Raw genomic sequence first — 15462 nt, 5'->3', positions numbered from 1 at the left:
CATCATTTAAAAAAATCACTGAACTGGGCTGTGGAAGCCTCGGTATTAGTCGATGCAAGACAATCTTTTAAAAAAATATTTTCAGTTTTGTTACTGTGAAAAAGTTTCTTTAAAGCATCCTTCCTTTCCAGCTGTCCCTAAATTTTGGGAGGTCCAAGTCCTGACCACAAAACAGGTCAGACAGAGGAGTACAAAAGCTCTCTAATATGATTTTTTAAAGGAGCCAGAGAACTAGTGTGAAGTACCTGAAGGAGACCATGGTTCACTGCTCAGAGAAAGATGCTTGGGAGCAATGAAGCTATGCAGTCCTTGAGCTTGTTTGACCAAGCTTCATGACCAGAGTGAGCTAAAGCTTAAAGATAGTCTGTGACCTTGTGTGTCTGATAACATCCTTGTGTTGTGTGGGTGTGTGCAAAGTGCCATCAAGCCTCAGCTGACTTATGGCAACCCCCATTGGGCTTTCAAGGCAACTGATTAAGTGGAGATGGTTTGCAATTGCTTTTCTCTGCAAAGTCTTCCTTTGTGGTCTCCCATCTAAGTACCAACCCTGTTTAGCTTCCAACAACTGCTGAGATCGGGCTATACTATACCATTCCACATTCCTTCCTTGCTGTAGTCCTGTTTATAATCATGAGAGTTAGGTGAGTACTTACAGAGAGTATAAACAGGCCCTGCTCAGTCCGGTGGGGGGACTGTGTCAAATTTGGTTAGACAAATTTGGGATTGCACAGATTTTTTTTTTGCTTCCAAGTATTGAGAGTATCGGGAGGGAAGGCAGCATGGTACAGCCTGATCTTGTCAGATCTCAGAAGCTAAGCAGGGTCAGCCCTGTTTAGTATTTGGATGGGAGACCACCAAGGAATACCAGGGTTGCTGTGCAGAGGAAGGCACTGGCAAACCACCTCTGTTAGTTTCTTGCCATGAAAACCTCATAAGGGGTCGCCATAAGTCGGCTGCGACTTGACAGCACTTTACACACACACATTGGGAGTATCTGTGGTCTCTGCAGAATACAAGACCACACACTCCCCCAGAATCTGAAAAACTGACTTTTGGGGCATTTTGCACAGTTCTGCCTGAGCTGCCGTTAACATCTAGGAAACAGGTTTTCTATTTTTGTGCAGTGTTTTGGTAAAGCATACAAGTGTCCGTGTAAAACTCAGCTCACCTCTATTAGGAATTCACACAGAAGGATTTGTGAGTAAAACAGCTGATACCATGCCTTTAAACAAAAACTTAGCAAGATGAGGCTTAACAAAATAGGTGACTAAGAGAAGAACTTAATTTAGAGGGTTATACAATCATGAAAAGTATGGCTATTATGGCAACACTCTTCTTCTGAGCATCCATGGGGCATCTGGCAAGAAAGAGTGGTGGCCTAGCTGAACCTTGGTCTGATTCTGAAAGATGTTTTGTTTTTCTGTTCTTTTGATAAGCCCACCAACCGATGCTCTAGACCAGTGGTTCCCAAAGTGGGAAGTACCACCCCCTTGGGGGGTGGGGGGTGGGATTATCTAGGGGGCACTATGAGGCAAGGGGGCAGCAGGGGGTGCTAGAGGTGGGCCCCTTCAGCTGTGTTGTTAGATAGGGTAGGGGGCGCTGGGGTTGAGTTTGTGGAAACAAGGGGGTGGTGGCCTGAAACGTTTGGGAACCACTGCTCTAGACTGATCCTGCATTAAGCAGGGGGTTGGACTAGATAGCCTGTATGGCCCCTTCCAACTCTACGATTCTATGATTCCAATTTGCCCTTCTCCCAAGAGATATCCAGGTATCCTGGGGATAACCCTCCAGTTCAGCCCTGCAGTCGATATCAGGATATTTGTTCAGTGCCAGCACTGACTTAGCTGAGGGACAACATTATATGGCACCATCCTCTCCACCTCCGTTATCTATCTTTTCACACTAGGGTCCTAAAATGTCTATTCCCCCTCGGTACAGACGAGTTTGTCTCACCGTGCTTAAACACAAGAATTCTGCTTCCAAATAGTGCTATATTTCCAAATAGTGTTAAGTTTGTAGACTCCCAAAAAGCAATCTCCCTCCTCATGGGGAGTTCACTTCAGCAAATCGTGACTCCAGTTTTACATTCGGCTTTACAAGCAATGTAAAGTGATAAAGGTAGAATCATGCTTGGTTTAGACAGCTGCAAATGATTGTTTTATCTCTTCTCGGGCCAGGAATTGCTTTGTGCCCAGCAATTTATCACAATTTTTCCCCCATTGACAAAAGTACCAGCTTCTTTTGTTTGTAACAATTCCACAGTTGTTACAGTTACCTTTCTGATTTTCTTTTCCTTATATATAATATTATATATATAATAATTCAAATATCCTTCCCAAAGATTGAGGGACTGTCAGGACCAGAGCAGGATGCAATGCAGAGAGCTGCAGTGGAGAAATGACGCTCCGGTCATTTATGCTTGGGTACTTTCCCTCACGTTTGCCCCCGGACTGTCTCTGTTGTTCCTTGGAGTTATGCATGAGTTTTCCCTCCATTAGAGATGACCTGGCTGCCAGCCCTCACAATGTCCGGGTCTTCCCATTCTTCTGTAAACCCGACTCCTCCATCTTCCCTGAGCAAAGCCCGGGTGAAATCCCCATGCATAAGGCAAAACATGGGGTAGGCAAGCTTGGTTTCTTTCACAGCCAATTACAAAGCAGCATGTAAAGAGGTGGGGATTCAAATACTTCCTGTTTCTGCTTTCTGAGCAGAAGAAAGGTTTTTTAAAACCAAGGGTTGGATTTCTCCCCCCCTTCATTTCAGATTGCTCCATTTTTTTTGTACTTAAAATGCTTTTTTATGTGACAATTGGTTTTTTGGGGGGGATTTTCTCTCACAGTAAGCTCAACAAAGTAAGCCAATTACAAAGCAGCATTTACTGCTTTCAGGAACTGCAGGTGAAGGGGAAAATAGTTTCAGAGGTTAGCCGTGCTGGTCTCCAGTAGAAGAGCTACTATTTAAGTCCAGTAGCACCATAGAGACCAACCAGATTTCCTCCTCTTCTTCTTCTTCCTCCTCCTCCTCCTCCTCTTCCTCTTCCTTCTCCTCCTCCTCTTCTTCTTCTTCTTCCATTGAACTATAGCAGTTGCTCTCAATTTGCCCCAGTCTATCCAGTATCACTTTTGCAACCATCCCGAAACCAAATTGGTGATATGCAAAATTAATCCCAGACATGCCCCTTCCTGTGATAGTGGATATGGAGAAGGGGAATTGAAGTCATGTCAAAAATTGCTTCTGCGGTGTTGGGCTGGGCTCCTCATGTGCGGCGGTAATGTTTGAAACTGACTTCTCACATCATGCTCCCGTGCTAATTAAAGCCGTGACAATTGTGAAGTGTTTTCAGTGGCTACAGACACAATGATTCCAGAACGGTGCAGTTTCTTCAGGAAATGGAGCTTGAATTAAAGACAGGAGCATCCCTGGGAATTATGACATGGACAGCCTCTGCACTTCGGTCCTGGGCAACCTCATGCCCTTTCCGCGGACGCGAAAGGATATGCCTTGTACAAAAATGAGAAACAAAACCTCTGTGTATTCCAGACCAAGCTGCAAGTCTGCCAGCATTTGGTGATGACAGCGTCTGGGCTCACGAGCATTTGACTTTAGCTGAAGAGAACGCTATTTCAAAGCTCTGTCGTAAGCAGCACTTTGGAAAGTGGCAAAAATCAGTTGCTACTAGAGCCCCTCGTAGCGCTTTCCGTGGATTCTCAGTTAGGCAACTGAACTTCTTTGTGGAGAAATCGCCCCAAACACTCATTTTATCCTAGCTGGAACCTGAGAGCCAGCATGGTGTAGTGGTTAAGAGCGGTGGTTTGGAGCGGTGGACTCTCATCTGGAGAACCGGGTTTGATTCCCCACACCTCCACATGAGTGGCGGAGGCTATTCTGGTGAACTGGGTTTGTTTCCCCACTCCTCCACATGAAGCCAGCTGGGTGACCTTGGCCTAGTCACAGCTCTCTCAGCCTCACCTACCTCACAGGGTGTCTGTTGGGAGGAGAAGGGAAGGTGATTGTGAGCCGGTTTGATTCTTCCTTAAGTGGTAGAGAAAGTCATCATATAAAAACCAACTTCTTCTTCTTCTTCTTCTTCTTCTTCTTCTTCTTCTTCTTCTTGAAGTCAAAGCTCTTATAGTGGCGATGGAATATTGCCTGATAAACTCTTGTTTTGCCATGCAAGGATGGTTCCTTGCACGGGCTGCACTTATATATCTCTGGAGACAACACTACTGTGGTGCTATAGCAGCCATTTGCCACTGGACATGCCAGTTTCAAATGATTGCTATAGCACTGCAAAAGTGCAATATTTAATAATATGTCGATGGGGCCATCGTAAGGGATATTCTTATCCTTTGGCCAGAGCTGTCTGGAGGTGTACAAATTAAGTCACTTCCTTCCAGGTCACCACATGAAGACCAAATCTTCAAGTGTCAGAATATGTCTGACACTTTGTCTTTCCCATGGGAGGGAAAAAAATTGATTTCTTGGAAGGTTGGTAAAGAATGCAGATATCATATAGGCAGCCTGCCTGTAGCTTCCGTGTTTATTGAATCCTTGTTTGCATAGTAACTCCTGATAAATAATTCAGCAATGTACGGCCCAAAGTTTTTTAAGGCATTGCCTGGGAGGGAGAAACATGGTCCAATTCTCTTCTTAACAAGAGACGAGGAACCCCAGCAGAGTTGCTGGCGCTGGGTAGGATTGCATGAGCGGAAGACCAGGAGACATTTCAGGAGAGTTTTCGACGAGGAAATATGATGCCACAACACAAATAACGTTTGCATATTGTGCACGAGAGAAATCACAGGCTTGGGAAGATAGATGTTTAGTAACTCGGTTTAATAGAGTAATCCATTAAATCAAACGTCTCGGGGGTAGTGTTCGGAAAAGGAATCTTTGCCTCATCTCCAGAAGATGCTTTATGCTGCCTTGCTGACAGTAAGTGCTTAAAATTAACTTTTCCCTCTCTCCCCCGGAATATTTAACACGTTAAAACGACCCTGATTAAGCAGTGAAGATGATATCATTGTTGTTGGCAGCGTCCCCCCCCCCCTTTTACGCGTCCCCTTTTAAAAGGGGTTTGGCTGTGCAGGCTATAATCCTGAAGCCGCAGTGAGTAGCGTCATACATATCAGTGGGTCACTTGCCCTTCACTGAGGCACTGAGGGCCAAACTGTAAGCGACTGCATCCGTCTGGCCACTGCGAGGTCGCTGCCACCATTTTAAAGTGATTTTAAAAGGCCGTTGCAGGCGCGATCGTGATCAGGCCTGCAACGCAGTGCTGTTTTTTCTCCCCCACCTTTTCATGTGCCAAAATAGCCACTGGGGGAGGCTGTTTTTCTTGATAAGGCATGGGAGGGGAGAAACTGTTGGAGTATGAGGGCTTCGTTATGCCCAAATCCTTGTTAAGTTAGAAGAGTGCACAAAGGCTATTGTGCGCAGAGAAGGTCATCCAAACCAGGAACAAAATTGCTAGGAGCCTTTTGTCTATTTAACTAATATACTGCATTTATTGTAGGGAATCCATTCCTGGATAGGATAGAGTAAAGTATAGTTGCCTATCTATTCTAACTAACTAGGATGGAGGGAGATCCAGGACGACCTTCCCTCATGGTGGCAAGATGGAGAAGAGTGCCAGTGTGTGAGAGGAGGTGAGGAAGAAGCAGGAAGGAAGGAAGTTTTCCCTAAGAGTAGCAATCTACACATCAAAGGGATAGTTCAGAGCAGTAGAGAAAGGATAACCCAGTGTTTTCTATCCCTCGATCTCTCCGACTCACTAGTCTTGTCCCCCTCTGGAGTCTGAGGTTAAGAGACAGTGCAAAGTCCTCCACTTCCAACAGAAATAAGAGTGCCGCTGCACTGTGGGCCCCATCTAGGGTTGCCAGCTCCGGCTTGGGAAACAGCTGGAGATTTTTGGGGTGGAGTCTGATGGGAGTGGTGTTTGGGGAAGGGAGGCACTTCAATGCCACAGACTCCAATTGCCAAGTGCTACGCCAGGCCTTTTGCAAGCACAAATTCGTGCCTTCAAAAAGGGGTGTTCCCAGGCTGATAAAGTCAGCTCCGCCCCTGGGAACACCCCCATCGGTGCCAGCGCAGGGCCTTGGGTTGGAGGACACTGCCGGGGAGGCAGCACCAGCACCTGAGGCTTGCCGGCATCCGTGCCACTTTAGACAGCGCAAGTGGCACTTACGTGGGTGCAGGGGGTCACGCCAGCTCCCGAGCAGCTCCACCCCTCCTTTAGGATTGGGCTGCCTGTGAAGTAACTCTGCCTCCCTTATCGGCTGACTTGAGGGCAAATAAGCTTTACTTAGTGGTATGATAGATTATGGATGCAAAATAAATAAACGACGCCATCCAATAATAACTAATTAGTTTGTTACCTGATTATGATTCGGTATGTGCCATCTGTTGTCTGTGGATATTCAGCGGCACTCAGTCATAAAAGTTGCAGTATGTATGGTAAATGAGGCATTGCCGAAAAGTTTTATGCAGCTTCTTTATTTTAATGCATTTATGCAAATTATTTTATGGGCTAATTTACCCGTTCCCATACATCTCTGTTGATGCTAATCTTTTTCTGTTCTTGTGCTCATTTAGGCATTCTTCTGATGGCCCCAGGGCCGACTTAGAAATGGCAGTAATGGATTCAGAGTTCTGCTCCAGTTGAACACATACACATGAAGCTGCCTTATACTGAATCAGACCCTTGGTCCCTCAAAGTCATGACTGCCTACTCAGATTGGTAGCAGCTCTCCAGGGTCTTCAGGCAGAGGTCTTTCACATCACCTACTTGCCTAATCTCTTTAACTAGAGATGCTGGGGATTGAACCTGGGACCTTCTGCATGCCAAGAAGATGCTCTACCACTTAGGGGGACCAGTTTTTGACAGCAGTAGGAGTATGTGTGTTGGAGGGGGATGCAGAGCCCTCCTCTCATTCACAGTGTACTTCCTCTCAGGCCATCCCACCCATGACGCTTTTCCCCTCAGCCAAGGTGAAGTTCTGGAAATCTGCTGCGCTGGGAGAAAAGAATTCAGCAAAAGGCAGCAGCAGGACCAGAGGATTACCACATTATTATTCTTATTTTCTTATTCTTATTCCTGTTATTTTTATTAAACCAAACATTCACTCTTCCTCTTTCTATGTTTGGGATACTCTAGGTTTAAGCACAGCACACACATTTATTTATTTTTTACTCATAAAATGCATACCCTATGTCTTCTACTGAAGAGCTCTCGGGCAGCTCACAACAAAGTTAATAATTCTGAAAGAATAAAAGGAATACAATTAACAGTATCAACACTAAACTAGCCAGCAATAAAAATCAGCCACAAATAATCATATTCCCCCAACAGGGTTTCCGGGCACAGCCTGGAAACTAGCAGGAGGCTGGAAGAGGGGACATGGGGGTGCTGGCAGCGATGGCATGACATCACTTCCAGGATTTTCCTGGAAATGACATCACACTTCTCTATGAATTGCTGGACAAATCTGTGATAAAACCATTGAGTTTTCGGCAATTCCTAGAAAGGACTGCTGTCACGTCTGGGTTTTCCTGGAAGTGATGCCACACTGCTGTGATTGTCTTAGATTATTTTTCTCCTGCCAGGTGCTGCAGCAGCAGGAAATGGGAAATGGTGGGGGATGCCCTGCCGTGCCAGGAGGTTGGCAGCCCTACCTCCACAACAAAAATTCTAAATATCGAAACCAGTGTATAACGCAGTATAAAAGCCAGCATAAAACTCATGCAATTTCGGGGGAGGTCTTAGCCCCCTGGAAGGTCCACTAGAACAGAACTGATCTCCATAAGCTGTTTATGAAAGGGCCAGATGAGTTCTCCGGAGGGGGGGGGGAGTTCCAGAGCCTAGGGGCCATTATAGAGAAGGCCTGGTCTGATGTGTTCAACAATTACAGCTTGTGGGGAAGGGCACCCACCAGAGATCGAGAAAGCACCCTGCTATCACCTGAGCAAGTTTAGAAAGGGGAGGGGCATTTCAGTTGCGCAATATGCTTTCACTGCCAAAGTCCGCTAACAATTTTTAGATCTGAGACATGTTGAGCAGCCATCCTTACATCTGTTTTTTTCCTCCCTTCCCCCTGTTTGGGCTTCAAGCCACAGAACAGAATGATGCCATCAGCACTTGATGGAAAGACTATGAAGTTATACAGCAAGTGCATTTACCCAAAAGGCTGATCACATTTAAGGCTGTACTGTGATTTATCAGGAACATATTTTGTGTATGTGTGTGTGTGTGTATGTGTGTGTAAAATGCCTTCAAGTCGCAGTCGACTTATGGTGACCCCTTAGGGGGTTTTCAAGACAGGAGACGTTCAGAGGTGGTTTGCCATCGCCTGCCTCTCTGCACAGCAACCCTGGTATTCCTTGGTGGTCTCCCATTCAAATACTAACCAGGGCTGACCCTGCTTAGCTTCCGAGATGTGATGGGAACGCCAAACGAAATGAAACCCTGCTGGGCGGAAGAAGGGGGCAAACAAATTCCTGTTGAGCAGGTAATTAGAAGCACTAGAAGTTTCTTGATGTGAAAACATCTTAAGAATTCATAGAATCATAGAGTTGGAAGGGACCACCAGGGTCATCTAGTCCAACCCCCTGCACAATGCAGGAAATTCACAACTTCACAACAGATAGTCCCACTTCCAGATCACACTGCCTGGCATTTTCCAAGGGTCACCTCAGAGGTTCTAACTGCAAAACCCTGAGTAACAGCGAAGTTTATCCGTCAAATATTTTGCTTTTTTTTAAAAAAAATGCCATTCGGTTAGGGTTAGGGGAGCCAGAGATGCATGAAACTCCTCAGAGGAAAGTCGTAAACGTTCAGGAGCCACTGTTATTTTCTTATTTTCTTCTTCATGACATCGATTTGTATGGCTAACATTTTACTAATAAAAAAGGCATAACGTAAAGCCGCAGCCTGCTGCGAGGGGAAGTCTACACATTGAATGAACACTGCGGGACCTGTTCATAAATATTCATTAAGCCTTGCTTCATTGAAAATGAAATTTAAGTACTTAGGATAATGGAATAAAAGTAGGTGGGGTGCTCTTTCACACGGGCTAAGGAAATAGAGGTCAGAAGGAGACCAACAGCAAAAACAAAACGATTGGGACGAGAACGTAAGTTTTCAAAGGAAAAGCTGAGGTTAATAGTATCGTTGGGTTAATCTAACAGATAAATAGATCATACCTAACTCCAAACAACTCTCAAAGCAAAGTGTGGCTTGCCACCAGACCTCTTAGGAGTCAGGGATTTCCAGCATTCAAAACCTTACCTCGGTTAAGACCCATGTTAAGGCTTGTTGCTAGGGTTGCCAGGTCCCTCTTTGCCACTGGTGGGAAGTGCAAATTCATCTGTTGTTGTTTTTTTGCTTGCTGTTTTTTCCTTAATTGATATATGTTGCATAGTTTTGTCATTTGGGAACTGCTGTTGATGTTTGTGGGTTTTTTTATTTTTGGTTTCACAATATACTTTTAACATTTAAGGTTTGCAAGGTGCCCTGAGTACTTTCTAGAAGGATGGGATAGTCATGATTAGGGTTGCCAGGTCCCTCTTCGCCATCGATGGGAGGTTTCTGGGGCAGAGCCTGAGGAAGGCGGGGTTTGGGGAAGGGAGGGACTTCAATGCCATAGAGTCAAATTGCCAAAGCAGCCTTTTTTTCCAGGTGAACTGATCTCTATCAACTGGAGATCAGTTGTAATAGCAGGAGGTCTCCATCTAATACCTGGAGGCTGGCAACCGTATTCATGAGGTAAATAAAGAAGACAGTATGTCTGTCCAAAAAGCAGCGAACAGAGGTGCAATGTGGAGTCAACCCTAACAAAGGCTTCAACCTAAGACAGCTATTTCTCTTTTGGAAGATATGAGAACCCTCCGTTGTTCACCTGAATAGCTGAAAATACCTTGCCGAATGTAGGCCATTAATGTCTTGTTGAAAATAAGATTAGGGAATTCTGAGCCCGTGGTACTTCTCTCTTTCTGCTGGGCTCTGATCCAGTAAGCCCATTTCTTTCTCACATGCCAAAGGCAAGCTAATACCTACTGTGCAAATTCATATGGTTTTTTCCCCCCTTTTTTGGCTTTCAGCAGCTGTGGTGTTCCACAGCAAAGAATTACAAGGTACACCTCAGGGGAAAGCTGTTGTGAGTCAAGTCATCTGAAAAATGAAATGCGGATGAAGTGTGTGTAACTGAAAGACTAGTTATGGCTTTATCCCTGAAACCGAGCGCTTGCAGGTAATTCTACTGGCTTTGGTGAGCATTAGGGGATTGGGGCCTGCATAAGGGATTCAGTCCTGTACTTCATCTGTATTCAGTGAATGTTGTGTGAATAACATATTCCTGATGGGAATAATCTCGGAAGTGATCAAGGTGAAATGGCTGTTAGGAGAGCTATATTTTGATCTGGCTGCTAGGATATACATTTGTATATTAAACTTAACTCGTCATCTTAAACTAGCTACTCAGTAGTGAGGGAATCTATCCTGTGTTAAACAAATAGCTTCTGTTTAACTTGGACTCAATAAATAACTAAGAACTATGAGAGCCACCTAATCGCTTCTCCTCTAAGGTAATTCACATTTTATTTGATGGAGCTTGCTCCCAGGAAACTGTTCTTTAGGATTGCAGCCTTTGTTGTGTTTCTACTGCTTCTGCCCCCACTTTGTTTACAGCAGGTTTATGCCAACTTAAATGGTTTCAGATAATACTAATGGTGGGGTTCCCACGTATTGCAATTTCAACATCCCAGTCTTAATAAACTCAGCTGAAACTAGGGTTGCCAGGTCCCTCTTGTCAACTGGCGGGCGGTTTTTGGGGTGGAGCTTGAGGAGGGTGGGCTTTGAGGAGGGGACTTCAGTGCCATAGAGTCCAATTGGCAAAACAGGTGAACTGATCTCTATCGGCTGGAGATCAGTTGTAATAGCAGGAGATCTCCAGCTAGTACCTGGCGGTTGGCAACCCTAGCTGAAACCAATTCAAGACTTTTTTTGTTTGTAATTCTATGCTTGAACAAACAGATGAAGGGAAGATGAGTACAGGAAACATGCCTCATTTCTATCAGACTTAATTGATTGGTTGGTTGGTTGGTTGGTTGGTTGGTTGGTTGGTTGATAGATTAAAACATTTGTATCCTGCCTTTCCTCTTGGTTCAAATTGGCTTACAAAAAAAAAAAGTTCAAAAATCTCCAGAGGAAGATTAAATAACAAGGCCTAAGTCCCCCCCTTAAAAGATGCCTGCTATTAAACTCCCTCAAAAAGTAGGATTGCCAACCTTCAGGTACTAGCTGGAGATCTCCTGCTATTACAACTGATCTCCAGTCTATAAAGATCAGTTCCCCTGGAGAAAATGGCCTATTTGGCAATTGGACTCTATGGCATTGAAGTCCCTCCTCTCCCCAAACCCCGCCCTTCTCAGGCTCTACCCAAAAAACCACCCACCGGTGGAGAGGGGGGACCTGGCAACCCTAGTGAGGGGCCATGGCTCAATGATACAGCATCTGCTCGTCATGCAGAAGGTCCCAGTTTCAATCCCCCACATCTCCAATTTAAAGGATGAGCTAGTAGGTGACCCTGGAGAACTCCTGCCAGTCTGAGTAGACCATAATCACTTTGATGGACCAACGATCTGATTCAGTACAAGTAGGGTTGCCAGCTCCCAGTTGGGAAATACCTGGAGATTTTTTTTGGGGGGGAGGCTGAGGAGGGGAGAGGGAAGGGACTTCAATGCCATATAGTCCAATTGCCAAAGCGGCTCTTTTCTCCAGGGGAACTGACCTCTGCCGCCTGGAGATCAGTTGTAATAGCGGGAGATCTCCAGCCACCACCTGGAGGTTGGCAACCCTAAGTATAAGACAGCTTCATGAGTCAACGTTTCCTTTAAAAGTCTATTTTGTTACATAAAACATGGTGGTAATAAGGTACCAGCAGCAAGAGTACCAATTTCTGGGCTATAACTGCGCTGAGGAGAACAAAGTGTCTCTCTCAAGGCGATAACACCATTAACAGGAACGGCATAACAGAACTGTGCGCATACCTTAAAGGCCTACAAGAATGATAGATGCAACGTGCTAATTCCTGTTGGCTAAAGAATGTTATTACACCAAAAAGGTCATTTCTTCAATCTTCTGGAACATCCTCAGTTTTGAGAATTGCTATTTAGAAACTTTAGTTACATGCTACAAGGGGGAAAAAATAATGTCAAAGACTTGGTATTTTCACGGTTTCTCGTCTGCATACACTGAAAGCATCTTCAAAGCATAAATGCCAAAAAGGAGTTCATTTGTTTAAAAAAACTGAGACCTTTTTGGTTTGTTTGTTTTAAAGTTTGGGCTAGTTACTACCAATGTGGTTTGCGCAAGGGATGAACTTGAATAAAATTTTCATTTTTCTTTGCCTCATTAGCTTATTTTATTTTCACCCTACTTTAGGGATGAAGGAGTGAACATTTCCTTTTCTTTTCATTGATATTTCAGTCGCTGTTTTCACTTATTCAAAACATAATGGCCAATAAGGAGTTCATTTGTTTGTTTGTTTGTTTTTAAAAAAAAAACTAAGACCTTTTTGGTTGGTTGGTTGGTTTGCCTTGGGCTAGTTACTACCATTGTGGTTTGCGCAAGCGATGAACCTGAATAAAATTTTAATTTTTCTTTGCCTGATTAGCTTATTTTATTTACACCTGAAAATGCAGGTTCTACTTAGAGATGAAGGAGTGAACATTTCCTTTTCTTTTCGTTTATATTTCACTTCTCAGATTGCCATGGTCGGTTCTGGGTGATTTGTTTGTACTGAACATACACACACGTTTTGATATGTACTGTATAGGGTATTGATATAAACAGGGCTTGGATCCCTTGCTAAATTGCTGACAGCAGGTTGGGACTGCCTCATCCCCACCCCCAGTTCAGACCCAAATGCCCACTGAGGACTCAGCTAGACAATATGCGTGGTGCAAGATGGGATTTGAGGAGGGGATCCCCCGACCTCACTCCTGACACTCATAACATTAGGCAACTAGCATTCCCATGCTCTGCAAGGATGGATTCAGCTAGTGAGCATAGCCCGGGGGGCGGGGAGAAGGGGATACAGCCTTCCCTACCGTGTAGGGTTGCCAACCTCCAGGTGCTAGCTGGAGATCTCCTGCTATTACAACTGATCTCCAGCCGGTAGAGATCGGTTCACCTGGAGAAAATGGCCACTTTGGCAATTGGACACCATGACATTGAAGTCCCTCCTCCCCAAACCCTGCCCTCCTCAGGCTCCACCCCAAAAACCTCCCGCCGGTGGCGAAGAGGGACCTGGCAACCGTAGTGGGGCCAGATGGAGCTTTTGGCCAGAAAGCCTTCTGATTGACCATTGTAGATTTAATTGGCCATTAAGTTTTTTTTTTTAATGTTGCTTTGACAGCAACTGCCACTACAGCACAAGGATCTTCAAAGTGTTACTGAAGGAAAACCACTTTATGACTGACCCTGCCTCCTGAGGCAGCCATTTTGTTGCTGCACCCATCACACTTTGTCAGAATTTTAAAGATGCCTAAAGGCTCAAAAGGTTGGGGACCCTTGCTCTACACATACATTGTTATGAAAGTGCATAGGTCTGAGTTAAATCTTCTCCCCTCCCACCTATGCCTACACATCTCTATTTACTCTTGTGTGCTTCAAATGCCTGAAAGGGGCCTTTATGTTTGGGATCTTAACAAAGGTTAAGGCAATAATTGGTGGAAAGTGGTGTCAAGTTGTAGCCACCTTATGACAACCCCATAGGGTTTTTCAGTAGGGTTGCCAGCTCCGGGCTGGGGAATACCTGGAGATTTTGGGATGGAGTCTGAGGAGGGCTGGGTTTGGAGAGGGAAGGGACTTCAATACCATAATGTCCAATTGCCAAAGTGGCCATTTTCTCCAGGGGAACTGATTTCTGCCACCTGAAGATCAGTTGTAATAGCCGGAGATCTCCAGCCACCACCTGGAGGATGGCAACCCTATTTTCACTAAAAGACGTTTAGAGGTGGTTTGCCATTGCCTGCCTCTGCTGAGCAACCCTGCACTTCCTTGGTGGTCTCCCACCCAGATACTAACCAGGGCCAACCCTGCTTAGCTTCTGAGATTTGTCAAGATTGGGCTAGCCTGAGCCATCCAGGTCAGGCTAAGGCAATAATTGCGTAGCCACAGTTTGCTAGGACATTCACAAATGTGTTTTGTTTCTTGTGCTTGCATGTTCCACTTGCTTTTCCCCTCCCTTCTCACTAGGATTGCCAGCTCTGGGTTGGGAAATACCTGGAGATTTTTGGGGACGGACCTAAGGAGGGTGGGGTTTGGGAAGGGGAGGGACTTCAATGTCACAGAGTCCAATTGCCAAAGTGGCCATTTTCTCCAGGGGAACTGACCTCTATTGGCTGGAGATCAGCTGTAATAGCAGGAGTTCTCTGGCTAGTACCTGGAGGTTGGCAACCCTACTTCTCACATGGCTTGAACCAGTTTCCTTCGACAAATAAACGCCAGCACCTGGTTAAGTTGGAGTTTGGTTAGTTACCAGAAGTCAGGCTTCTAAATCACAATTTAATCATGGTTTAGAGAAGGAAGAGACAAGACTGGAGGAACAAGAGGACATGAGAAACAAGCCACGTTCTTGCCCACTGCAGCAAATTTGTGGCGAAGCACAACTTCTGGATGTAACCATTAATCACTAATCATGTTTAAGGATTACATTAGCACAGGCCCATAAAGTACAATCTAAAGCACAGTCTGCGCTGTAGTTACCATCTCCTTTTTTCCCAATGAGGCTTTCACTTTAGCCTCACGTTTTAGACTCCGTATGTGACGGTAACTTAAAATCACAGTGCGGAATGAAAAAACCAGTAATGCTGCTTGTGGCGTGGAAACTTTCAGACTGTAACTCAGTAACGTTTTGTGATGCACCGCTTTTATTTATTTCACCAAGGGGTGCAGAGGGACAGGATTCTGTGGATGGGAACCCAGGATTTTGCTCTAAAGATTAAAATGTCTGAAGAAGACGTCTGGATTCACTGGGTTCTTTTGTTAGCCGAATGCATTAATCAGATCTTTAGGACTGAATTGATTGTTAACTAGGCAAATATATTGTGCTGGATGCTGGAAACTGTTAGCTCTTCCCATTTAATGCACTTGCCAAAACTTTGAATGCAAGAGCTAATAAAAAGGAATTTACTTAACCAACCAGCCGTTAATGCAAGAAAAGCCTTTTATTTGCCCAAGTTGAAAAGTGTGCCCAGGAAAACAAATAAGAATGCAGTTAAAGATACGTCTGCAGTATATTTGGCTGAGTTTATTTCATGTGCCACATGGATCAAAATCTGATTACATTTTATTTTATTATAGCAATTAAACCGCAGGTGTCATTAGAACGAGCTTCATTTAGGCTTGTAAAGCGTAAGGCGCCCTACTGACTCGAAGCGCTCACCCAGTTAAAATTGTTA

General features: G+C 44.8%; 1 protein-coding gene across 5 annotated transcripts in view; it reads left to right on the top strand.

The window, feature by feature from the left end:
* NLGN1 (neuroligin 1) overlaps window positions 1-15462 on the top strand; it is a 553403-nt gene that overhangs the window by 317814 nt on the left and 220127 nt on the right. The window lies entirely within an intron of this gene.

This window comes from Euleptes europaea, chromosome 5 (assembly GCF_029931775.1).
Source record: "Euleptes europaea isolate rEulEur1 chromosome 5, rEulEur1.hap1, whole genome shotgun sequence".
In the NCBI taxonomy this organism is placed as follows: Eukaryota; Metazoa; Chordata; class Lepidosauria; order Squamata; family Sphaerodactylidae; genus Euleptes; species Euleptes europaea.
Note: the sequence above shows the minus strand (reverse complement) of the source record. Positions and strands in the feature narration are given on the sequence as shown.